Source organism: Bos javanicus, chromosome 22 (genome assembly GCF_032452875.1).
Source record: "Bos javanicus breed banteng chromosome 22, ARS-OSU_banteng_1.0, whole genome shotgun sequence".
NCBI lineage: Eukaryota > Metazoa > Chordata > Mammalia > Artiodactyla > Bovidae > Bos > Bos javanicus.
In genome coordinates this window covers 58,884,780-58,908,752 of record NC_083889.1, presented here as the reverse complement: position 1 = coordinate 58,908,752, position 23,973 = coordinate 58,884,780, and the positions used below count along the sequence as shown (strand labels likewise).

The following is a 23,973-nucleotide window of genomic DNA, read 5'->3' as shown; positions in this document are numbered from 1 at the left end:
CAGAGAGAACCTGAGCCCACGACAGAGGAGTAGAGCTCGAGGCTCAGCCCGGGTCCCCCGGGGGACTCCCAGAGCACAGCCACCCTGAGCATCTCTTAGGAAGCACGACCCACAGACAGCTCTGGCCTCGCTGGTGTTTTCCATAAATGACTGTAATGTATATGTAAACAACACAGATATCAAGGTTTGGAAACCCCTGGAGTGTCAGAAACGCAATTTGTAATTACAAGCGCACAGCAATTTGTTCCCTTTCAGGCACGTCTGCAGTAATTATCACCCTGGTGAAGGGTGACCACACGGAGCGCAGCGCGGGGACCTCTCCCAGGACTCCTCCTTCCCCTCCCGCGGTGCCCGGTCCCGGGGGCTCCCGGGGGGCCTGTCCCGGGGCTCGGCCCTGCTCGTGGGCACCCAAGCACAGACAGTGATGGCCCAAGTGTGAGCGATCCCGCTCTGGAACGCATCCCCTGGTCGGAAGGACACGTCTTCACTGAACGCACATCGGCTCCCCTGTGCTTCCAGCCCATTGCCAGGTGCGGGGACCCTGGGGAAGCACTGCCAGGCCCTGCAGGCCTCCTGGGGGCCCCGGCCTGGCTGGACCAACAGTCCCTGGGCACTCACAGTGTGCCGGTGCCCGCCCGCCCGCCTGCCCGCCTGCGAGGGGGCGTCTTGTCATCCGCACCACACTGGCCGAGGCGGCGGAGTGGAGGTCTGGATCCCAGCGCTCTCCTGCAGGCGCTGGTTTCGCCCAGCTGTCCCCTGGTCGGGCTGGGTGGCAAATTTAGATCGGCTTAAAACGTCAGCTCAGGTCACAGCTGATGGATGGTCCCGGAGGGATGAAAGACGGAGAGCCGGCAACTGCGGGCCGGAGCCCCTGAACCGACGGTCCGGGCGCCACTTGGGGTGCTCGGGAGGGCGGAGGGGGGCGTGGCCCCACCCTGGCCTGACCAGTGCCGCCCCGACCCCACCAGTCCCGCGCGGGCCCCGCGGGGCCAGCCCACCCGCCACGGCCGAAGGGCCCGCGCCCCCTGCCGTCCCCCTGGAGAACTGCAGTCTGGCCCTCCAGCCCCAAGCGGACCGGGCAGCCCACCCGCCACCGCCGAGGGGCCCGCGCCCCCTGCCGTCCCGCTGGAGAACTGCAGTCTGGCCCTCCAGCCCCAAGCGGACTGCACAGTGTGGTGCCCACAGGGGCAGCTGTGCCAACCTCTGGACACCCCGTTAAGCTTCCCCTTCAGATCTCCTCCTTTCTGCACCACCGAACACAACCTCCCCCACCGTCACACAGCAGGGGGGCGGCTGGGTTAGGAAGCAGAGCCAGGACTCAAACACAACGTCACTGACGTTTCAATCTGAGTCACTGATCTAAGGAGGCTGAAACCCTGGCTCCTCGCTGCTTAAGAAATAAGCACCAGGGACTTGCCTGGTGGCCCGGTGGTTAGGACTCCGTGTTCCCAATGCAGGGGCCGGGTTCAATCCCCTGATCAGGGAGCTAGACCCCACACGCCACAACGAAGGACCCCACATGCCACAGTGAAGATCGAAGGTCCTGCCCGCCGTGACTAAGACCCAGTGCAGCTACACGGATAAATAAACATCTTTAGCGAGAGCGAGAGAGAGAGATTGGCACCGGACTCTTCCCACGCCCATAAACCCTTGCGGTTTCGGCCTCTGCCCGCCTCGCCCCTCCCACTCACCCACCCCGGGTGGCGCTAGTGGTAAAGAACCCGCCTTCGAATGCAGGAGGCGTGAGAGACGCGGGTTTGATCCCTGGGTCGGGAAGATCCCCTGGAGGGGGCACGGCAGCCCACCTGAGTATTCTTGCTTGGAGAATCCCATGGGCAGAGGAGCCTGGAGCGGTGTAGTTCATGGGGTTGCAAAGAGTTAGACACAACTGAAGTGATTAGCACACACACCCTCCCACTTGGCTCCAGCCTCACACCCAGTGAGCTGGCTCCTGCCCCTGGGCCTTTGCACACCCCGTCCCCTCTGCCTGGTGCTCTCTTTCAGCTACGTATTCCCGACTCCACCTTCATGACTCAGCTCCAAAAGGATTAAAGTCATGTCTGTGGGTCTCACTGTGTATTTCCAGCCTGGCAGGTACTAGGTGCTGGAGAAAACCTTGTGGATGAGATAGTACGTCTAGTTCACGTGAGTCTGTGTCCTCGAGTCAATGTGCCTTCACAGATAAAGAGGTCCTGCTCAGGGGCCGGGCGCAGACGTGAGGGTCCTTCATACTTGAGCTTCGGGGGCATATTGTGGTTGTTAGTGGCTCGGTTGTGTCTGACTCTTTGTGACCCCGTGGACTGTAGCCCGCCAGGCTCCTCTGTCCATGGGGATTTCCCAGACAAGAACACTGAAGTGGGTTGCCGTTTCCTCCTCCAGAGGATCTTCCCGGACCAGGGATTGAACCCATGTTTCCTGCTTGGCAGTTGGATTCTTTACCACTGCATCGCCGGGTGATAGTAATAGGTGCTCGAGTGGAGGGCTTGGCTGAGGAGCTCTGCCCAGGAGCGGTAGGAGCTGAGACGCGGACCCAGGTCTGCCCTGAGCCAGGGCCTTGTTCCCTCTGAAGATTCTCTGGGCTGGGTCTACTCAAGCTGCTCCCACCGATGCAGGAGGGTGTTTGGAGGTGCCTCTGCCCCGGTTACCAGCAGAGTCCTGGAGGGAGATTCTAGAGAACTGAGCAGAGGAAGCCCGTCTCAGAGGAGAGGAGACACCTCACCAGGTACCTCTCTGCCAGTGAGCTGCCGGGTCTGTGCATGAATTCAGAAACGGCTCCCTCTTGTGGTGGACACAGTGTCTCACCAGCTTGCAGCTTGGCAGCAGTGCTTTGCCAGCTGCTCCTGCACAGGGCACAACCTGAGCCACTGCACACTGGCAGCGCCTGGAGCTCGGCCCCGCTGGGCGACCGTGACCCCAGGCCCCGCCACCCCCGACAGCAGCGGTGGGTCCCGCTCTTCCTTCAAGGGGGCAGGGAGCCCTTTTGACGAGGGCGTGTAGTCACACACGGGGTATGCTGCCACGCGGTGCTGCCCGCTGCCTTTCTTTCTGAGGTTGGGAGAGATAAAGCCCTGCCCACTGCCCTCTGGGAGATTTCCACCGCAGAGATAAGACGCCGGCAGGTCCAGGAGTCACAAGGCCCACAGGGAACGCAGCAGTGGGGCTTGGGCTGCCTCCGGAGCCCGGTCAAACTGTAAGAGGCAGAACGGAAACTCTGGCCCACATCATGAGTTTCTGCTCAGCCGGGATGGGTGAGGGGTGGCGTGTTGGGGTTCCTGAGGAGACAGCCCCTCGGTCCTCTCACTGGGGCCACCCCGCGCCCTGGGCTTCTGCACGGAGTCAGGAGGCCAGAGGAGGCTCAAGGTCGCCCGGTGGACAGCTGGCCACTGGCGGGGCCTCGGCCAGCTCCCCAGGCTCCACCCGGGCTCCAGACCCAGCGCCGCCGGGGTGGGCCGGAGGGGGAGCTGGGCCCCGACCGGGGCCTTCTCAGGGCACAGAGGGACCGTTCTTTGTGGCTCAACAGTCCCCCTGTTTGCCCCGTGCCAGGCTGCAGCCTCCCTCAAGGCCTGCTGACGAGGAGGAACTGGTGCCAGCACCCACAAATACGCGCGGCTTCTGTGGGGAGGCCGTCCCGGGCTCTCTAACCAAGTGGGTGGATTTAAAGGCCCAGAGGGCAGTCACAGGACGGGGCAGAGCCCGGGCCGGTGTTCCCTTTAAAACACGGCGGTAGACAAGCACACACAGGAGCCCCGCTGACCATCACGCCTCCAACACCCGGGTTTGCTCTGGGGTGCGGAGGGGGCGCATGTCGCCACATCGTACACTCTCAGAAGGCCGAGCGATCAGACCGTGTGCTTGTGTTTCCTAAGCAAACAGGAAACACAGAGGAAAAAACGCGTAGATAAAGCCCAGGATGAAAAGAAGGGGACGGAAGCCCAGGACTTCAGAGGACGCAGTGAACTCAGGTACTGACCTTCCCTGTGCGAACGAATGCTAAGTCCGCAGGGCCTGCTGGGAGTGGCCGCGTGTGGAGGCCCTTTCACGCACAGCGCACTTCAGAGCGACCTGGAGGGGTGGGGCCTCGTACTGTCACCCCGCCCAGGCACCAGCGAGGGACAGCCCAGGTCAGCGCTGCCCCCAGGCCAGCGCCCCGCTCCCAGGCACCCAGAGCTGCCAGAGGCCCTGGGGCTGTGTCTTCCAGCAGGCCGTGGGCAGAGCCTTCTCTGGGCTCACGTAGGCAGGCTGCCGAGGTGCTGGGAGCCGCCTCCCAGCCCGGCCCCAGCTGGACCACAGCCCCTCGCCGAGCCTCGGTCTCCTCATCTGTTAAATGGGCGAATCCCCCAACTTTGCGGGACAGGAGTAAAGGTCACCCAAGGGGAGGGTCCTGGCCATTGCCAGGGGAAAGGCACTGGGATCTGGAGGGCGGACTGAGGGGCAGCAGTGACCTCCCCGTCCAGAGGGCAGCCCTCATCACTGCAGAGGATGCAGAGCTCCTCGGGAGCCAGCGGGCAGGTGTGTGTGTGTGTGTGTTTATGGGAGCCAGTGGGCAGGTGTGTGGGTCTGTGCGTGTGTGGGTGGGTCTGTGTGTGGGTCTCTGTGTGTGTGGGTCTGTGTGTGTGTGTGTCTCTGTGTGTGTGTGGGTCTCTGTGTGTGTGCGTCTGTGTGTGTGTTTATGGGAGCCAGTGGGCAGGTGTGTGTCTGTGTGTGTGTGTGTCTCTGTGTGTGTGTGGGTCTTTGTGTGTGTGTCTGTGTGTGTGTGTGTCTGTGTGTGGGTCTATGTGTGTGTGTGTGTGTGTGTGTGTGGGTCTGTGTGTGTGTCTCTGTGTATGTGTGTGGGTCTGTGTGTGTGTGTGTCTGTGTGTATGTGGGTCTGTGTGTGTGTGCGTCTGTGTGTGTGTGTGTTCAGGTGAGCCTGAACAGCGGCCAGAACCCTGGCAGGTCTTTCTGTGGGCTCCCGCCCCCACCTCTGGCTCTGGGCCCCCCCAGATGGAAAGGTCTGGCGGGGGTAGGGGCGGCGGTGGGGGGACGTTTAGTTCTCCAGGCAGAGGCTCCGGGAGTCCGGCGAGAGAGACACAGCCGGGCCGCCCCACCCGTTCTCACCTCACTCCAGCGCCGGGGCTGGGGACCTCCTGCCTCCTCAGCACAGCCTGGCTGGCCCCCGGGGGTCTCCTCTGCGGCCCCCAGAGCTGAGCTCCGTCTGCTCTCCCCGGGGCCCGTGCAGCGGTCGGTGTGGGTCATAAGCCCTGAGCCCCGGCCTAATCCGCCAGAGCCCGACTCAGCGCCAGCGGACACGTGACGGCCCGCAGACCTGTTCGGCAGGAGCGGGCAGGCAGCGGGGGAGGGCCGTCCTCCCGGCCTGGGGGCTGTCCCTGCCGTGGCTCCTGCACGCAGCCTGCGGTCCTGGCTCCTGCCCACTGGGAAAGGTATGCATGCAGGAGGAGGGGACGGGCGGAGCAGGGAGGTGAAGGGACTCGTGGCAGGCTGGGAAACGGGGTGTGCACGCATGTGTGCCTGTGTGTGCACACGTGTGCATGTGTGTGAAATGGAACCCTGATCTCACACCATTTACCAACACCAATTACAGATCTAACGTAAAAGGTGAATTCATGACTGCAGGGTAGGAAAGGATTCTTAAAACACACTCACACAAATGACGTGAAATCACTCAAATTAAGACCTCTGAAAGTGAAACGTTCATTCCAAGACTCCAGGAAGACTGAAAAAATGCAAGATATTTACAACATGTATAACTGACAAAGGACTGGAATCTGGAATACCTAAAGAATCCTCAAAATCCACAACAACAATAGAAAAAGCAAGAAGACAGCCCAAGGTAGGCAGGAGGCTTCAACAGTCCCATCAACGAGGAGAACTAAACAGCCGATAAACGTATGAATACGGCTCAGCCCCGCCAGCAACCAGGAAGATGCAGAGTAGAGCCATTCCACAGTGGCCAGGCGAGCAAAAATGGCCAAGACTGACAACAGGGGTTGCAGGTGGGGTCGGGGGGCGATGGGTGGGAAGGACTACAGGGTCGGTCGGCTCTGGGACGACGCTGAGCAGCGCGTACCACCTGGCCCGGTTCAAGATAAACAGCAGAGAGGAGGCCGAACACGCACTGGGAGGTGGGCATGCTCAAGAACACAGCCCCGAACTGAAGACACAGACGGAAAATTAAGTGTGGCTGGCGGTGCAGTGGAGTACTACCTAGCCGTGACGAGGCCGAGTGACAGCTCCCCGTGACTCTGAGAAGAAGCCAGGCCCGAGCAAACATCTCCGGCCCAAATCCACGTCCGTGCTGCGGGCTGCGTCTCTTCAGTCCCGCCCCCTCTTTGCGACCCTGTGGACGGTAGCCCACCAGCTCCTCTGTCTGTGGGATTCTCAACAAGAATACTGGGGCAGGTGGCGAGCCCTCCTCCAGGGGATCTTCTTGACCCAGGGATTGAACCTGGGTCTCTGACGTCTCCTGCGTTGGCAGGCAGGTTCTTGACCTCTAGCGCCACCTGGGAAGCCATATGCACAGATAGCTCAGAACAGAAACAAGGCCACGTTGTACAGTGGAGAAGGCAATGGCACCCCACTCCAGGACTCTTGCCTGGAAAGTCCCATGGATGGAGGAGCCTGGTAGGCCGCGGTCCGTGGGGTTGCAGAGTCGGACACGACTGAGCGATTTCACTTTCACTTTTCACTTTCATGCATTGGAGAAGGAAATGGCAACCCACTCCAGTGTTCTTGCCTGGAGAACCCCAGGGACGGGGGAGCCTGGTGGGCTGCCGTCTATGGGGTCACACAGAGTCGGACACGACTGAAGCGACTTAGCAGCAGCAGCACGTTGTACAGAGTTGCTCAGATAGGTGGGAAGACAGTGAGAGCAAGATGGTGTTGGTACAGAACTCAGGGTGGGGCGGTCTCTGAGGGGCCACGGTTGCAGGCAGAGCCCTCAGGAGTGGGGCGGGGGCTTCAGCTGCCCTGCGTCTCTGGGCCGGGGCGCTGCTCCTGGGCCTGTCTTTCCTTCCATCTTTGCGCATGACGGTTTGAGATGGAGATCCTGTGTGGTGTGGGACACAGGGGATAGGCAGGGACCCCCACTGTGACGGCAGCGCCCCAGGCACGACAGACACCCCGACAAGACAGGCAGCCCGGCCACACAGGGCAGCTGAGCTGGAGAGGGGCTAATCTGCTATTTCAAACCAGGGCCAAGGATCAGAGACAGCAAGGAACCTGCCCAAGTTTGCACAGCAAGTGGGAAGCCCGCAGGGCCGGAACTGGAGTCCGTCTCCCAGAGCCCAAGGAAGGGTGAAGGGGGCTTCTGTCCTCTCCCTTCTGGAAGGGCTCTTCCGCAGCGAAGCCCCTTTAACACTGACCAGGGCAGACGCACTCCTCTTAGCCCTTAGCAGCAGCTGAAACGCTCTTCTTGGTTTGATCCCTCATCTGTTGTGGGTCTCCTGATGCTGCAATCAAAGCTCCCAGAAGGCAGGGCGTTTGGTGTGTAGGTGCTCCAGAAATATGTGTTGAATGAGAAAATCAATGGAGCTGGCGTTTTGATGGGGACTTTGAGGCCTTAGAAATACTCAGTAGCTTTTCAATATCTTCAAGGGAGAAAACGGAAGCTAGCCCCGTGACATTGACATACTTTCCAGAATTACTTTCATAGCCGCCTGGGGAGGGGGCCTGCCATCACTCCCACTCTAAAGCGGAGGAGACTGAGGCTCAGAGGGATCTGTGCACAGGCTTCCCTCGTGGCTCGGACAGTAAAGTATCTGCCCGCAACATGGGAGACCCAGGTTCAGTCCCTGGGTCGGGAAGATCCCCTGGAGAAGGGCATGGCAACCCGCTGCTAGTCCTTAGGTCCCTGATGTTGTGCACTCGCTCAGTCGTGTCCGACTCCCACGGACTGCAGCACGCCAGGCCTCCCTGTCCTTCACCAACTCCCAGAGTTTGCTCAGACTCATGTCCATCGTGTCGGTGATGCCATCCAACCATAGCATCCTCTGTCATCCCCCTTCTCCTGCCTTCAGTCTTTCCTAGCATCAGGGTCTTTTCCAATAAGTCAGCTCTTCACATCAGGTGGCCAAAGTCCTGGAGCTTCAGCTGTAGCATCTGTCCTTCCAGTGAATATTCAGGACTGATTTCCTTTAGGACTGACTTCACTGGTGGTTCAGATGGTAAAGAACCTGCCTGGAGTGTGGGAGACCTTGGTTCAACCCCTGGGTCAGGAAGATCCCCTGGAGAAGGGAATGGCTACCCACTCTAGTATTCTCGCCTGGAGAATCCCATGGACAGAGGAGCCTGGTGGGCTACAGCCCATGCGGTCGTAAAGAGTTGGACACGACTGAGCGACTAACACTTTCACTTCCACTTAGGCCCCTTGACCAAGTCCAAGACCTGATCCTAGTCCCGAATCTGGAGAAGCAGAATAATGAAGCGTCGCCATAACACCCCGGGGCGACTGTCTTTATTAGAACAGCCTGGCGCTGAGTGCTTTTCCAAATCTACATTACCATCCTGATAGCTTTCACTAAGTCCTTAGATAATTTTCTTTTTTTAAAGTCACTGGCTCTGGGAGTCCTGGAGCTAAAATGGCCCTCCAGGGCGTCTCAGCCAAGACACAGGACTCTTCTGGACCACCTCAGCGTGCAGACCTCCAGCCAGGAGAACTCACTGCTTTTTTTCTTGTTTGGCTCCAACTCAGCTGAGCACAACAAAGATTTGCAGTAGGCCCTGGCTCTGGGGACCAGCAGGTGCCTGGGCCACTGTCCCGCCCTCGGGGGATTCAGTCTGGGGATTCTGTCGTCCAGCAGGATTGCAGTGGCCCAGGCCCAAACTCGTAGCCGGAATGACAGGGTCCCATGGAGATCCTCTCTGTCTCAGTCTGCAGAGCCCGAGGGGATTCTCAGGGTCAGGCCCCCTCTGAGCGCCTCCCCCAGGCCGTCTGAGTGTGCAAACTGCCCAGCTGTCCGGGCGCGAGGGCCTGAGTCACAGAAGGGACTCCAGCCTGCAGTGGGCAAGAGGGGGCGGCATCTCCCGTGGATGCTGCTGGCCTGTTCTGATCTTACGATTCCAGAGCCTTCAGACACGTTAGCAGACGGGTCTGCGGCTTCCCAGATGAAATGGGAACGAGCGAGACCCCGTGACGAGGCTGGAAAGACGTTTGCTGGGTTTGAGCCACGACTGTGCTGGGTCAGAAGGCCACACGCACCCAGCTCTGAAAAGCCACCGAGAACTTGGCTGCCCGAACCCTGCCTTTCTAAGCCGGCGCTTGTGTGGCACTCCACTGCGGAGTCCAGGCAGCAGGGGTGGGGTGGGGTGGTGGGTGTCCTGAGGTCAGGCCCACATCTGGCCCTGCACACTGACCCCTCCCCAGTTCAGGGACGATGGGACCCCAGGGGAGGAGGACACAGATTCCGCCTGAGGTGACATGGATGCCTGGAGGCCAGCAAAGGTTTTTGGGTGGCATCGGTGGGGTGGGCCCGGCAGGCACCAAAACGGGAGGGCCGAAGGCTGCCTCCAGTGGGCAGGCCGTGGGCACTGGAAGATGCTGCCCCTAGATGTGAGTCTGAGTTACACTTTATGGTGGCCATGAACACCGGGTCTGAGCAACGGTAGGAGGTGGGAGCCCCAGCCTCTACAGGGACCTGACCATATGCTGTTTCTTTCGTATCAGAAACATCTCCTGACAGGGGTAAGCAAGCCCAGTCCCAACCCTCTGTTCATGGTGGACAAGGTGGGTGGGGTGATGAGACATCTGGTCAACCTCCTCCTGACCAGTTAGTGTTCCACTGCAGCCTGCACACCCCCGTGACGGGAGCTCCCTGCAAGAACAAAGGATGGCCGTGCTCTTCCAGGGGTGCTTGGGAACTCAGCACCCCGAGTCAGAACGTGGGTCGAAGGACAGCTGAGGACTCGGGGGTCCCAGAGCTGCCTTGGCCTGGGCACCCTGTCTGCACAATGGGGCAGGGGCCTGACTCAGATCATGGGTGTCATTGTGGGGCCGGCAGGAGTGGGGTGGACAGAGAAGTGGCTGGAAGGGCAGGCACCACAGGGAAGGGTGGCGACTCCAGTCACGAGACTCAAGATGACTTAATGCTCGTGAATTGTGCGGAGCCAGAGTCCCTGTCCTCGTCCCTCCACTGCGGGGACCTCCGGGGGGAGACGCCGAGTCCTCTGAGCCTCCCCGAGGCTGCAGCTCCCTGAGGATGGCCGGACTGCTGGAGAGCTGGGTGCCTGGGGGTGCTGTGTGACCTTGGGCACGTCCCTGCCCCTCTCTGGCCTCAGTTTCCCCAGCTCTAAGCGGAGGCGGGCCCTCACGAGCTCCCTGCAGCACTGATGCTCAGGGGCTGGGCCGTGGCGATGTGGCACCCTGGACACCTTCCAGCCTGTCCTTTCTGGCCTCCGGGGGGTCCCGGGGCCACTTCTCTTCCCTCGTTTCAAACCCCACTGCACACCAGCTCTCTGGTCATTCACGGCTGCAGAGGCTTGGCCGCCGGGCCAGCCCAAGTGACGAGCCAGGCCTAAAGCTGGGGGCAGCGGAGGGTGACCAGAGGTCATCTTGGTCGAGAGCCCGGCTCCCAGGGTTTGCACCCTGTCCGCTGGGGACTGACCGCAGAGCCAGAGCAGGGGCTCCCCAAAGTGTGGAGCAAGGGCCCCACCCCCACCCAACGCGCATGCTCAGAGTAGAGCACACAAAGCTGACCAGGCAAGCAGACCGCCCGCCCAGGGGCTGAAGCTCCTGGACAGGCCCAGGGGAGGGGACACCCACTGCCATCTTTCTGCTCTGTTGGCTCCGGGAACAGATCAGCTATGACAGTGGAGAGCTTAGCGATTTAAAGTGACAACTGCCTGGCAGACACTTGGCGGGGGGTGTTTCCCCGTGACTGTGGGGACAAGGGGACAGCCTGATCACATCTCTGCCAACCAGCCCTGCCTCCTCACAGGGCCAGCTAGCTGGGCAGAGGAGGGGTTTACCCGCAATCAGAGCCCCTTAGTCCACAAGGGCTCCCCCCTAGGCTGGCAGGTGAGACAGAGTGTCCTGATACCCACAACAGCGCATGGTCACTTCCCAGACACCCTGCTCTCTCCTGCCCCATCTGGGCTGTGGCTGTTCCAGCCCCCAGCAGTCCTTTAATCCGACTCCTTGCCTGCTGGGTGGTCTGACCCGAAGGACCCCCAAGGCTAGGGACCAGCGTCTGGCCCACGTGGTCAGGGGAGGGACTGCCCAAGGTCACAAGAGGGTCAGGGGCAGGGCTGAATGCGGGGCCAGCGCCTCCAGCCCAGCCCTGGAGCGTCCATCTGGTTCCCAACGAATTCCTGAGATGCCTCAACCTCCCCGCCCGCAGGCTCCGGACCCTGGATCCGCGGCCGGGTTTCTCCGCCGAGAGGCGGCGCAGAGAGGAGGGGGGGTGGGGAAGGGAGGCCGTGGAGGGGGCCACATCTCCCCCCTACCCCGCGACCCTGCGGGTCTGGGGTCACGTTTCCCAGACCAGGCGAGACCCCCAGCGGTGCAGACGCGGGGACGAACGCCCTGAGACCCCTCCCCCAGATCGCGCCTTCCGCGGGGGTTTCGGAGGAGCGATCCGCAGAGCCGGGAGGCTCCGCCGCCTATGGCCCCCCGGGAGCGACACCGCAGAGCCCGGTTCCGAAAGCCCGGCGCCCCCGCCTCATCCCCGCCAGGCCGGCGGCCAGCCCGGGCCCGCTGCGGCCCCACGCCTGCGGCCTCGGTCCTCCCCCCGGGCCCGGCTCCGCACTGCCGCCCCGGCCCCCGCCCGACTCCCGGGCGCCGCTCGCGCGTTGCTGCAGACTCGGCCCCCGCGGACCCCCGGCCCCCGGCCCCCGGCCCCGCCCGCCGCCGCGCGCGCCCCCCGCCGGCCCGCCTCCTACCTCGCGGGGCCGCCCGCAGCCTCCGAGCGCGCGCCGCCGCGCCGTCCCTGCCGTCCCCGCAGTCCCCGCGGCCGCAGGAGCGCGGGCGGGAGCGCGGAGCCCCAGCCCGAGCGCCGCCGGCCGGCCGGCCTCCGCGCCGTGACCTTGGCGTGCGCGGCCTCAGTTTCCCCGGCAGCGGTTGGGGGGCGGGGGCCGGGTGCCGCCCCGGCCGCCGACGTCACCCGAGCCCGGCCAGTCGAGGCCGCTAGAGTCGGCGGGGCCGGGCCGGGAGCGGGTCTCGCACAGCCCAGGCGCGGCGGGGCGGGGGTGCGGGGGCGCTGGGTGGCCCCGGCCTTTCACTCCGACTCGCCGAGACCCCCCAGATAAGCACCCCGGAGTCGCAGCCGCAGGCCCCTCCCACGGAGGACCGCGGTCCCCGCCGGCCATGCCCAACCCTCTCCCCGCAGCCGCCCAGTTCTCGGGTGAGAAGACCGAGGCCCAGAGGGTCAGCCACGGGCGCAGGGTCGCGCAGAGTGCTGGGGGCGGGGGGCGGGGGGTGCTCTGTACCCGGCCGGCAGGTTTGGGGACGAGGGTACGGGCCTACTGGCGGCGCCCCCTACCCCACAGCAAACGTGGCCTGGGCACCCACGACTGCTGGGGGCGGGCCTCGGGGGGCGGCCCGGCCTCGGAGACGGACAGGCCGTGGGGACGGAGTAGCGCAGGCGGACTGCAAGGAGCAGGGCGCTCCAGGAGGGCTGTACCCCGGGAACAAGCAGCCCAGAGGGCGCGCTGCCTGGTGTGTAGGGCGGTTCTGAGCGCCCTGACCCCAGGTTCAGGAGGGCTTCCTTTGGTGGGCAGAGGGCAGCCCCGGACCACGTGGGAGCCCGGGCGGCCGGTCGCGCGCCCTGGTGGCCGGAATCAGCGAGACAGGAGGCCGGGCCGGGCTGCTGTGGTCCAGAGGGCAGAAGGCCCGTGAGTGGTTGAGTCAGGAGACAGGCGGCTCAGCTGCGCTGCCACCCCGGGCTGTGTGACCTTGGGCAAGGCACCTCCCTCTCTGGGCTTCTGGGGCAAGGTGGGGGGAGCCTGACTGCGCCCCCTGACAGCTTGTGGCTCTGGATACCGGGGCCAGGTGGGGAGTAGGCCGTGGATGCTGGAAGGAATAGGCAGATCAGAGGTGAGAGGTGGACACTTTGTTCATTTACTTAAGCTGGAAACTATGATCCGGGTTTCACAGCCAAGGGCGGCGCAGAGAAGGTAAGTGTACTGGCCACACTCACACAGCCCGCCAAGTGCAGGGCCTCAGCTAGGTGGGGTGCGGGACCACCTCAGTCTCTTTGTCTTGCGCACAGATAAGCACCTGAGCTCTTCCAGGAATACACAAGGCCCTGGTGATGGCAGAGATGCGCCAGGAATGGCCCAGCTCCTGGGGGGTCCTCCTCACCCCTGATGATCTCCCTGGGGGATGGGCTTCAGGGCATCGCATGAGCCCCCACCCCAAACCCCATGTCATCGCTGGAAGTTTTGTTTTTAAAAGCTATTTGTATACTTTCAGCAACTTTTTTTTAAAAAAAGAGATCTTGAAGAAAAGATTCTTGTCGTTTTAATCATTAAAAAGGCTTTCACAGAGAAGCTATCTCCTTTTGTTGTCAATGCCAGGAATGAGTTACCTGGCTGGCGGGGAGTCAGGGGAGGGGCCTGGGAAGAACTAGGGTCTTAGAATCTGTTCAGCGACCACCTTTCTAAGCCTCCTTTGAATGCATCTGCAAAACAGACCCGATGATAAAACCCCTCAGCCTGCCCGCCTTCAAAGGCTGGTCTGAGGATCAACTGTGATAATGTGTCAGAGGTTGTGTAAGATGTGCTGTGTAAATATTTGTATTCCCAGGAGCCGTGGCAGAAAATCCGGATCAATCTAACTATATAAAAATGAGAACTTCTACATGGAATAACACATACCGCAAAGCAAAAAAAGACAAAGGGTTCACTTAAAAAGGATATCTGCAGAACGGATGACAGAAGTTCATTGAGGAGAATGAAATGAAAGTTAATTTCCCTAATACATAAAGAGCTCTTTCAAAGAGATGGGAAAAAGATGACTAACCAATTAGAAAAAAGAGGGCAGAGGATACAAACAAGCAGTTCATGGAAAGACATTCAATTTCACTTGTAATTAAATGCACATTAAAAAAATACAAACTGAAATACAACATGTTTGTCATCGTGTGTTTCTACCAGGCTGGCAAAAAAAAGAAAAAGAACAAGTTTGATGATGCTTTTGCTGTGGCAGGTGGGAGGAGATGAGTGCACCCCGGCACTGGCGGCTGAGGTGCAAGATGGCGCAAGCTTTTTTGCAGGGTGGCCTGGAAAGGCATCCAGCAGGCTGGCATAAAGACACAAGGGCAGTTGCACACAGCACGCTGTCAGAGTGAGCAAACAGAGAGGAGAAACACCTCTGGTGTCCAGCCCTGGCGGACAGGGAGCCGGCATGACGGCACCCACAGGCTGACTTCCCAGGAAGAGCTCCAGGACGCATTTCTGCTGAGAAGCGCAAGGGACAGAAGGCTGCATGCTGCAGTCCCTCTAGTGTACACTGTGAAAGGTTAGACACATATGTGTACTGACGTTTCCTACTTCTCCTTCCTGAAAGGATACCCACACACCCAAACAACCTGTTATTGATGGCAGCCTTTTGGGAGGATGTGTGGAATGGGAGAGGGAGGAGCTTTTCCTTTTCATTTTTATATCTTTATCCTGAGGGCTTCCCTGATGGCTCACTGGTAAAAAATCTGCCTGCCAAGGCAGGAGATGCAGGTTCGATCCCCTGGGTCAGGAAGATCCTCTGGAGAAGGAAATGGCAACCCACTCTAGTATTCATGCCTGGAAAATCCCATGGACAGAGGAGGCTGCCGGGCTACAGTTGATGGGGTCGCAAAGAGTTGGACACGACTGAGAAACTAAACGATAGCAACAACTGAGGGTTAGTTGATTTTTAAAAAGTCACCAGGGATTATCTGCACATAGGCGCGGGCGCATGGGCTAATTAAATCTTCTTTACATGCCTTTAAAAAATTAAGCAACTGCCTTTAAAGTGAATACAAATCATTGGAATCTTATTACCTACAAGAGCACCAATGGAAGACCCTGATGCTGGGAAAGACTGAAGGTAGGAGGGAAAGGGGACGACAGAGGGTGACATGGTTGGATGGCCTCACCGATGCGATGGCTGTGAGTCTGAGCAAGCTCCAGGAGTTGGTGATGGACAGGGATGGACAGGGTGCTGCAGTCCATGGGGTCGCAAAGAGTCGGACACGACTGAGCGACTGAACTGAACTGACTGCACCAGTGAAGGGTTGCTCGACAGACGACTGTTTCGATACATCCGGGTGGCAGAAACCTGCGCATCAGTCAAAGCAGATGCCCTTCTGTACGTGACTGACAAGGAACAGTCTCCAAGTGTCAGACTTTTCTGTAAGTGGAAAAAGCAAGGAGCACTACAGGGTGTGACGCGTGGCTGTTTCTCATAAGAAAGGGGGTAGAGAGTGCATGCTGCCGTGTGGACATGTTATCTCTGGCCAAGATGCTCCAGACACTGGTACACCGGTGTCCTGGGAAAGAGCGTGGGGCATTGGGGGCTGAGCAGGAAAGAAACTGGTTTTTCACTGAAATGTTCCTTTTAAATACCTTTTGTGCTCTCTGCTCGTGTGTGCTGCGTTAGTGGTGACTTTAGTCGTGTCCAACTCTGTGCAACCCTATGGACCATAGCCCGCCAGGCTCCTCTGTCCACAGGATTCTCCAGGCAAGGATACTGGAGTGGGTTGCTTCCCTCTCCTCCAGGGGATCTTCCTGACCCAGGGATCGAGCCTGAGTCTCTTACATCCACCTGCATTGGCAGGCGGGTTCTTTACCACTGGCTCTACCTGGGAAGCCCCTCTGCATGGGCTGCTACTGCTGCTAAGTTGCTTCAGTCGTGTCTAACTCTGTGCGACTCCATAGACGGCAGCCCACCAGGCTCCCCGTCCCTGGGATTCTCCAGGCAAGAACACTGGAGTGGGTTGCCATTTCCTTCTTCTGCATGGACTACATGCAACTAAAACAGAATGTTCTAAGAAGAATCATTTCTGAGACTGCACAGGGAGTCGAGAGTCTTGCTCTGACCCAGGCTGGGGCTGACTCCCTGGGGACGATCGTCATCCTCTGAGCCTTGAGGGCCCCTTCATGGAGCAGACAGGAAGCCCAGGGCAAGGCCAGTGCCCAGGCTCCTTGCAGCTCTGATGTCACGTCAGCCCGAGAACCTTCTGGCTGAAGAGCCAGCCTGACGTGGAATGCTGCTGGGAGGTGGGGCCCCTGGCCGTGGGCTGTGGGAGCGGGGGCCGGGGATCCGCCGCCTCGGCCCGCAGCCCCTCCAGGCTGGCCGCTGTGCCCTTCCCTGCTCCTTCTCCCACTGCGGTGCCCTGCCGGAAACTCCGGGTTCACATTTCCTCTCCAGATCAGCCCTGGCGACAGGCCCACGGGTCGGGGTTGGAGATCTGTTCCTAGGGGCACGGACAGAGGACCAGGCACCCGGCCCGTGTGTAGGGTGGAGATGGCGGGGGGCGGGGGGAGGTTGGTGGAGCAATGCTTCCTGCGGGGAGACTGAGCCACTCACCCAGTAATCTGTGACCCTGTCACCCACCGAACCATGATGACGCTCTTCGGCTGGACAGTCACGGTTCCGCACTTTCTGGCCTCTATTCATCCTTCTAGCCCTCCCCAAGCCAAATTGGCCAAAATCCCTAATGAATGCTTTTTGCCTGTTAGCTGAAGTCAGAACCTAGCCTTTAGATCCAGCTGCAAAAATGTCACACATCTTGGCTCACACACAGAGCAATTCAAGAACCGTTGGCTATTAACAATACAAATGACCACTGCCACGCTGTCTGCTAAGCATCAGTTAGCGAGTCTGTTTGCTGCCACAGTTCCTGACGGCGCGGATGGCGGTGGGATCTCTGTGTTGCCAGCGTCGACTGGCACAGGGCCTGCGACAGAGCTGTGCCCAGTCAGTGGCTAAGCGCTGGGGACAGTGAGGCGGGTTCGGTGGGGGATGGCTGGAGCTGGGAGGGGCCCTTGACGGCTGCTCTGCTGGGCAGAGGGTGTGCCCCGGAGGACGGGGACCCGGGCGCAGGGCCAGGTGGCGGGCACAGCCTCACACATGGTGCCCACGCTGAGTCAGGCGGGCTCTGAGCTGGACCCTCTGCCCACTGTGCCTACTGCTTGTGTTCTGAGAGGCGTGATGCTCTGTCCATCTTACAAGGGAGGCTGGGGTCTGAATGACTTCCGAAGTGGCTCTTACTTGCTCCTCGCGGCCTCTGTGTGGGCTTGTAGGCTCTCCCAGTTGCACGGCTTTGGACACATCCCTTTCCCTCTACGGGCCTCTACTTTCCTGTCTGAGAAATGGCTCTATATTAAGGGCTTCTCAAACTTCAGAACCAGTGGAGGGACTTCCCTGATGGTCCAGTGGCTAAGAGTCCACACGCTACAGCTCGAGAGTCCATGTGCGGCAGTGCAGATCGAGGGTCCCCGTCCTGCAACCAAGACCTGGCATGACCAAATAGGTAAATATCTTTCCAAAAAAACAGAACAGGCGGACACCTAAGAAGGCAGTTTGCAAGGTTCGTCAGAGCACACTTGGAGGAACACCGCACCCAGAGCTGCTGCTGCTGCTGCTGAGTCGCTTCAGTCATGTCCGACTCTGTGTGACCCCAGAGACGGCAGCCCAGCAGGCTCCCCCGTCCCTGGGATTCTCCAGGCAAGAACACTGGAGTGGGTTGCCATTTCCTTCTCCAATGCATGAAAGTGAAAAGCGAAAGTGAAGTTGCTCAGTCGTGTCTGACTCTTAGCGACCCCATGGACTGCAGCCCACCAGGCTCCTCCGTCCATGGGATTTTCCAGGCAAGAGTCCTGGAGTGGGGTGCCATTGCCTTCTCCAATGCATGAAAGTGAAAAGTGAAAGTGAAGACATTCAGTTGTGTCCAAGCCTTAGCAACCCCATGGACTGCAGCCAGAGCTCCATGATGACAATTCAGCGTGTAAATTCACCACAGGGGCCCTTTGGCCACGAGTCCAAAAACACAGCAGGAAAAGCAGCCGCGGAACCCAGGCAGCAGAGCTCAGCGTTCAGAGTCACCCCAGTGGTCTGCATACACTTTTGTTAAATGGGGGAAGGTCCTCATCTTCACGAAGGTAACATTTAGGGGGCTTCCCTGACAGTGGTTGAGAATCCGCCTTCCAAAGCAGGGGACACCGGTTCGATCCCTGGCTGGGGAACTAAGATCCCGCGTGCCACGGAGTGACTTAGAACGTCTGTGCACCCTGGTGAGAGATCCCTCATGATGATACGACGGTCCTGCGTGCTGCAATTAAGACCCGATGCAGCCAAATGAATTTTTACAAATAACATTTAAAACAGTATCGTATTATGGCCAAAGGGTTTTTAAAAATTTTTTCTCCCCACTGCTACTCTCTATGGTCAAAGGGTTTTTGACAAGACAATTCATAGGACAGAACAGTTTCTGCATTAGAGAGCACTGAGACAGCCGGTGATCCACCCGGAGGAAGTGCTGCGTGTGGTCCCTCGCTTCCCGTTATACACAAACATTACCTCAAAATGATCAAAGATCTGAATGTGAGACTTACAGTTATAAACTCCTAGAAGAAAACAGGGGCGGAAATCTTTCTGACCTTGAATTAGGCAATGATTCTCAGACGTGACCTCAAAGACGTAAGATGTAAAACAAAAACATGATAATTTGGACTTTTCTCCAAGATTTTTGCACTTCACTTCAAAAGGCACGACCAATATAAAACAGATAACCAACAAGGACCTACCATAGGGCACAGGAAACGATACTCAATACCTGGTAATGACCTACAATGGAAAAGAATCTGAAAAAGCATATGTATATATATGAGTCACTTTGCTGTATATCTGAAACTAACACAACAAAAGACAAGCCACAGACTGGAGGAAAATATCTGCAAATCATTAAAACCAGAGACTTGTATTTAGAGTATAAAAACGTACGGTAATGTCCCCAGCAGTATATTCACAATACTCAAAAAGTGGAAGCAACCCAAATGTTCCTCAGCTGTGGTCAGCAGATAAACTACATGCGGTCTGTCTCTACAGGAGCATGGCTAAGAAGGGGTGATGTCCTGACCCCTGCCACAGCAAGGCTGGAACCTGGACAGACTCAGCGGAAGATGGCTAAGAAGGGGTGGCGTCCTGACCTCTGTTACAGCAAGGCTGAAACCTGGACAGGCTCAGCGGAAGAAGCCAGTCACAAAAGGCCATTTACTGTGTGACGCCATCATATGAAACGCTCAGAAAGGTTAATTTATAGACAGAAGGCTTAGTGATTTTTGGGGACCGGAGCGGGACAAGACAGTGATGGAAAAAAGACACGAGGTTTCTTTTCAAGACGATTTGAAAATTATTTAAAATGAAATTGTGCCGACAGTTACACAGCTCTGTAAATATACTAATAATCATTACATTGTACACTTCACACGAGTGAATTTTATGGTGCATAAATTAAACCTTGGCAAAGCTTAAAAAAAAAAAATCCCATGATGACAAAATACAATGCAAGATCAGAGATGCAAGATGGGAGATTGGAAAAAAAGCCTTGCCATCACTTGGATGACTGGTGAAACACGACTGTGAATTGTATTTTTACAAATCTTTTTGGCGGCACTGCGTGCAGTATGTGGGATCTTAGCTACCCAACCAGGGATAGAACACACCGCCCTGCGGTGCAGTCCTAACCACTGAACCACCAGGGAACTCCCTTTAAAGTGTATTTTAGATCCTAAAACTGTGTCTCATGAATTTGGCTACTGGATCGCAGTTACATAAGAGAACGTCCTTGCTCTTAGGAAACACGAGCTGAAGCCTTATTTAGGAGTAAAGGTCATTGGGCTGCAAGTTTGTGATGACCTCTCAAATAGTTCTGAGAGAAAAAAGTCTTTGCGAAAGAGTGAAATTTGGTGAAATGTTACTTATGATGAAGCTGGGTGAAAGGTGCATGGAAGATTTTTTGTTTTTTTCAATTCTTGCAAGTGTCTTCAGGACTGAAATTGTTTCAAAATAACTCAATGAATCTACAAGTAAAAATATTGAGTGGGACTTGAATACCACTGAGAATAAAGCCGTGGCCCCCAGAGGAGAAAAGGCCCGGACAATGCTGTGAACACACCTCCCACGGCGGTGTCCATCTCCTTGCGCTCCTGGGGAATCCCCAGAGAGAAGACACAGCCCGAGCCCAGGGGCTGTCAGGGGCATCTGCCCACCCAGTGATATGTGCTTACTGAGAACCTTCTGTGCGCCAGGGGGGGCGGGGGTCTGTAGCAGGGGAAGGGTGTGAATCTTCTCTGTCCCCCACGCCGTCTCTGTCCCCACACAGCAAAGAGGCTCCTGAACGCCGGGGCCCGGGGCCTGGACGGAGCAGCAGACGGGCCGGGCCCCCTCCGAGCAGCAGACTGGGTGGCTTGGGGACCTGCAGGCTGCCTGTGTGCCGGGAGGCAGGGATGGGGGCCAGGACATGAAGGGGGCACCTCGCTCTCCTCCCATCACAAAACCCACACATACTGCCGCGTGGAGACCCCATCAGGTGGCCCCCCACCCCTGCTCCCGGGGCGCTGCCCAGGGAGGCCCGTTCCTGGAGGCTCCATCACTTCTCAGGCAGCGGGCGGGGCTGAGCTATTTCAGGAGGTCTTGCATCCCATATACACACCCAGCACCACCGGTGGGCCAAACACTGCACTTCACACGCTAACACCTCTCAAACCAAAACAGATGCTGTGCTCTGAGTAAAACTCACAGACGTCACGCTCCTCTAAGGCGGGTTCTCGAGGCTAGATGTGGGTTTTCAGCCACGGACACTCACCCTCCTGTGCAGAAGTGGGGAGTATGTGGGCACTGGGGTGATGAAAAGGCACGCTCCCTGTGCTAGAAAAGCTGGGAAGTGCACATGCAGTCCCCCCTGGCTCCCACCCCTCCCCCCTTGCCCCCTCCCTGGCTGCACCTGCTCCTGCGGGGAGGACAGGGCTGGGGGGTGAGGGGGCCCTAGGGCTCGCCCCTCAGCAGTCTCCAGGGGCCATGTTCCCACTCTGGGACTGGGTGCTTCCGGCCCGTCTGCCCCCAACAGATCAGGAGCTTCTTGAGGTGACAGGGATGGCGCTGAGTCCCGAGCGGCCAGCATGGGGCCAGGGTGACCTCGAAGGTGGGGGCTGGGCCAAGGGGACTTCCTAGCCACGAGGCCACTGGGCGCTCGGAACAGGGCTAGCTAGGGGGCTGACTTCTTCAACAATTTCATTTTCACTAGTTGAGACTTGAGTAGCCACCCATGGCCAGCGGCCACTGTGCTGGGCAGTGTGACTTCTAGAGGTTTACGGGAAACACGGAACGGAGCCAACGCAGGAGGTGAGCAGGTCAGCTGGGAACCCCTCTATCCCCAGCTGGGACGGGGGGTCCCCCGTCCGGTGTGGCCCAGGGATTCACCCCACCGTGGGCACTGAGCTCCCTGCAGGGCGGGCACCGAACCAGGGGCTCTGCAAGCCACAGCAACGTAAGGGGTGTTCCGGGGGAGTTTTACCGGCTGGTTTCTGACTCTATAAACAATGGCCTTAGAACTTGAAGCTGTGACCCCTACGCTTGTAAGCAAGAAACCGGCAAAATCTAAGGACGCATACTCTGCGACTGCAAGGCGTGGCCACAAATCGCCTACATCAGCACACCTGGGCTCCACCTCCGCCCTCTTGGAAGCCAAATACTCCAGCTGCCCACCGGAGGCCACCGACGGGTGGGCAGCAAGGTGCCCCAGCCTAATAACCACAGCCGAGTGAGTGGGGCCACCTGGGACTTTCCAGGGAGCCCAGGGGCCCCAGCGGGCCGGCCTGGGCACGGTCGCCCATGCCACTGGGGCTACAGCCTTTGGGGTGGCCTGTCACACAGCAGTCATGAAACGAAACACGGATCAGCACACTGATCCCTAGGGCGGCTGCCCCGGGCTGTCAGAGCTTGGGGCCCAGCATGGGCCACGGGACGCAGAACCCAGCCCTCAAGCATTCTCTGGAGGGGTGGGGGCCCCACCAGCAGGGTCCGGGGCCCCAGGGAACTGATCTGCCCTTTAAAAAGAGCAGAGGCCTGAGCGGGTGGGAGGGAGGCAGCCTTCGGGAGAGCCCGCGGCCTGCACGGAGCTGGGCTCTGACCCGGCTGGACCCACCCCACCGCAGCCCAGACTCTCCCTGTTGTGCTTCCAGTTCAGGGTTACAAAGCCCACACTGTGGGTGGGCGTCTTTTTCCCCTCTTACAGGGGAGCAGGCAGACTCGGGGCGACCGAGGATGAGACGGTTGGATGGCGTCACCGATTCGACGGACGTGAACTTGGGCAGACTCCAGGAGACAGTGATGGGCACGGAGGCCTGCCGTGCTTTAGTCCGCGGGGTCCGAAAAGGCGGGCACGACTGAGTGGCTGAGCGGCGACGACAGACTCAGGAGCAAAGACGCCTGTCCGAGTCGCCCGGCCTGACTGCCGTCCTCCGGATCCAGCTTCTGCAGCACCCTGCGGGCAGTGACACCCTGCAGACGCTCCCCGCCTGGCTCGAGGGGCAGGTGGCAGGAGATGGCCACACCATGGGGGGGGGTGCTGACCCAGCACCCACCGCAGTGAGGACGGCGGCAGATGGACCCCCAGAAGAGGGCCAGGGCGGTCAGCAAAGGCTCAGCCTCCAGAGGTACCGCTGGCCCTCCTCCCATGACGCCCATGGCCGCTTGATCACCCAGATGACAGAGCGTGGGGGCGCCCGCTGGCAGCCACTTGCCACCTGACAGGGGGCACCAGGGACCTTGGCCTGACCGCTCAGGGCGTGAGCAGAGCCTGCGTGCTGCGGGTGCTGGGCCGGCAGGAAGGGAAGCTGTGAGGGGAGGGGACGCCCCACCGCCCAGCGGGAAAGAGACACCCAGGGAAGATCCCATTTCCCAGATAAGGCAACCGAGGCCCAGAGAAGTGCAGGGACTCGCCCAAGGCCTCACATCTTGGCCCGAGGAGAGCGGGGCCACGGGGTCTCAGCTGCTCTCCCCCTGAGCTCAACAGGCGCAGGAAGGAGTCGTCGCGGCCGCTATTCACTGGCAGCTACAGGTGCCAGGCCTTCAAGCCCTTTTCTCTTGTTCTCTGTGGGAGGCCATCTTAGGCCCACTCTGCAGATAGTAAAACTGAGTCCTGAGGCTTGACGAGGTCACACAGCAAGGCAGCGGCATTGAGGACTGGCACTCAGGCTGCCAGACTTCTCCAGGGGCTGACCGCTGTGCCCACACCGCCTCGGTTTCCCCTCTGTGCAAGGAGGCTGTGTGTGGGTTGACCTCTGACTTGCTGTGATGTCACCAGGGAGGCGGGCCTCTCGCCTGGCAAGTCTCAGGGCTGAAAAGGGAAGTGGAGAGCTGCTGTTTCCCCATCTGGCCCGCTCCCCTCCCTGGCCCTGTGCCAGGCAGGTGGTCACCTCCCTTCAACCACTTCCTCCGGAAATTCCCCGGAAGTGCCCTTGTGCCCACAGTGGGAGCATGAATGCAACCTCATGCCTCACATCCTCCTGCTAAGACGCCCGTAGCAGAAAGCAGGAGGGACAGCTACTCACACAGGGCTGCGTGGTTTCCCACGGGCCAGCCAGGCTGCCAGCGTCTGGACCCCACCACAGCTGCGACCCCCAGGGCCGCCCTCCTCTCCGCCTGTGTGGCCCCACCTCCTGCCTGCCCCCTGCACCCCGTCCTCCATACAAGGTCCCCAGGCGTCCTCTTCCACCCGAGGTCTCATTACCGTGAGGCAGTGTGCCAGATGGTTAAGGGCCTGGGCTTTGGGGTCACGGTGATTCGAGGGCCCTTTGTTCATGGTGTGAACTTGGGCAGGTGGCTGTGAATCCCCGGGCCTTGGTTTTCTCACCTGCAGAATGGGGATCTTAACGGGGCCGACAGGAAGGGGTGACGCAGGTCAAGTTGCCGAGCACAGCGCCTGGGGCGTCTTATCAGATCACAGCGGGGATGCTGGGAGACTGCGCCTGCCCAGCCCAGCTGGGGGGCCCCCGTTTTCT

General features: G+C 59.3%; 1 protein-coding gene across 4 annotated transcripts in view; it reads right to left on the bottom strand.

The window, feature by feature from the left end:
* IQSEC1 (IQ motif and Sec7 domain ArfGEF 1) overlaps positions 1-23,973 on the bottom strand; it is a 141,340-nt gene that overhangs the window by 60,117 nt on the left and 57,250 nt on the right. The window contains exon 1 of one of the 4 annotated variants that reach the window (XM_061397253.1): positions 11,875-11,961. The exons of the other annotated variants lie outside the window; for them this stretch is intronic. The gene's annotated coding sequence lies outside the window, so the exon portion shown is untranslated. Of the gene's footprint in view, positions 1-11,874; positions 11,962-23,973 lie in introns of those variants that run through there. 4 annotated transcript variants of the gene reach the window in all.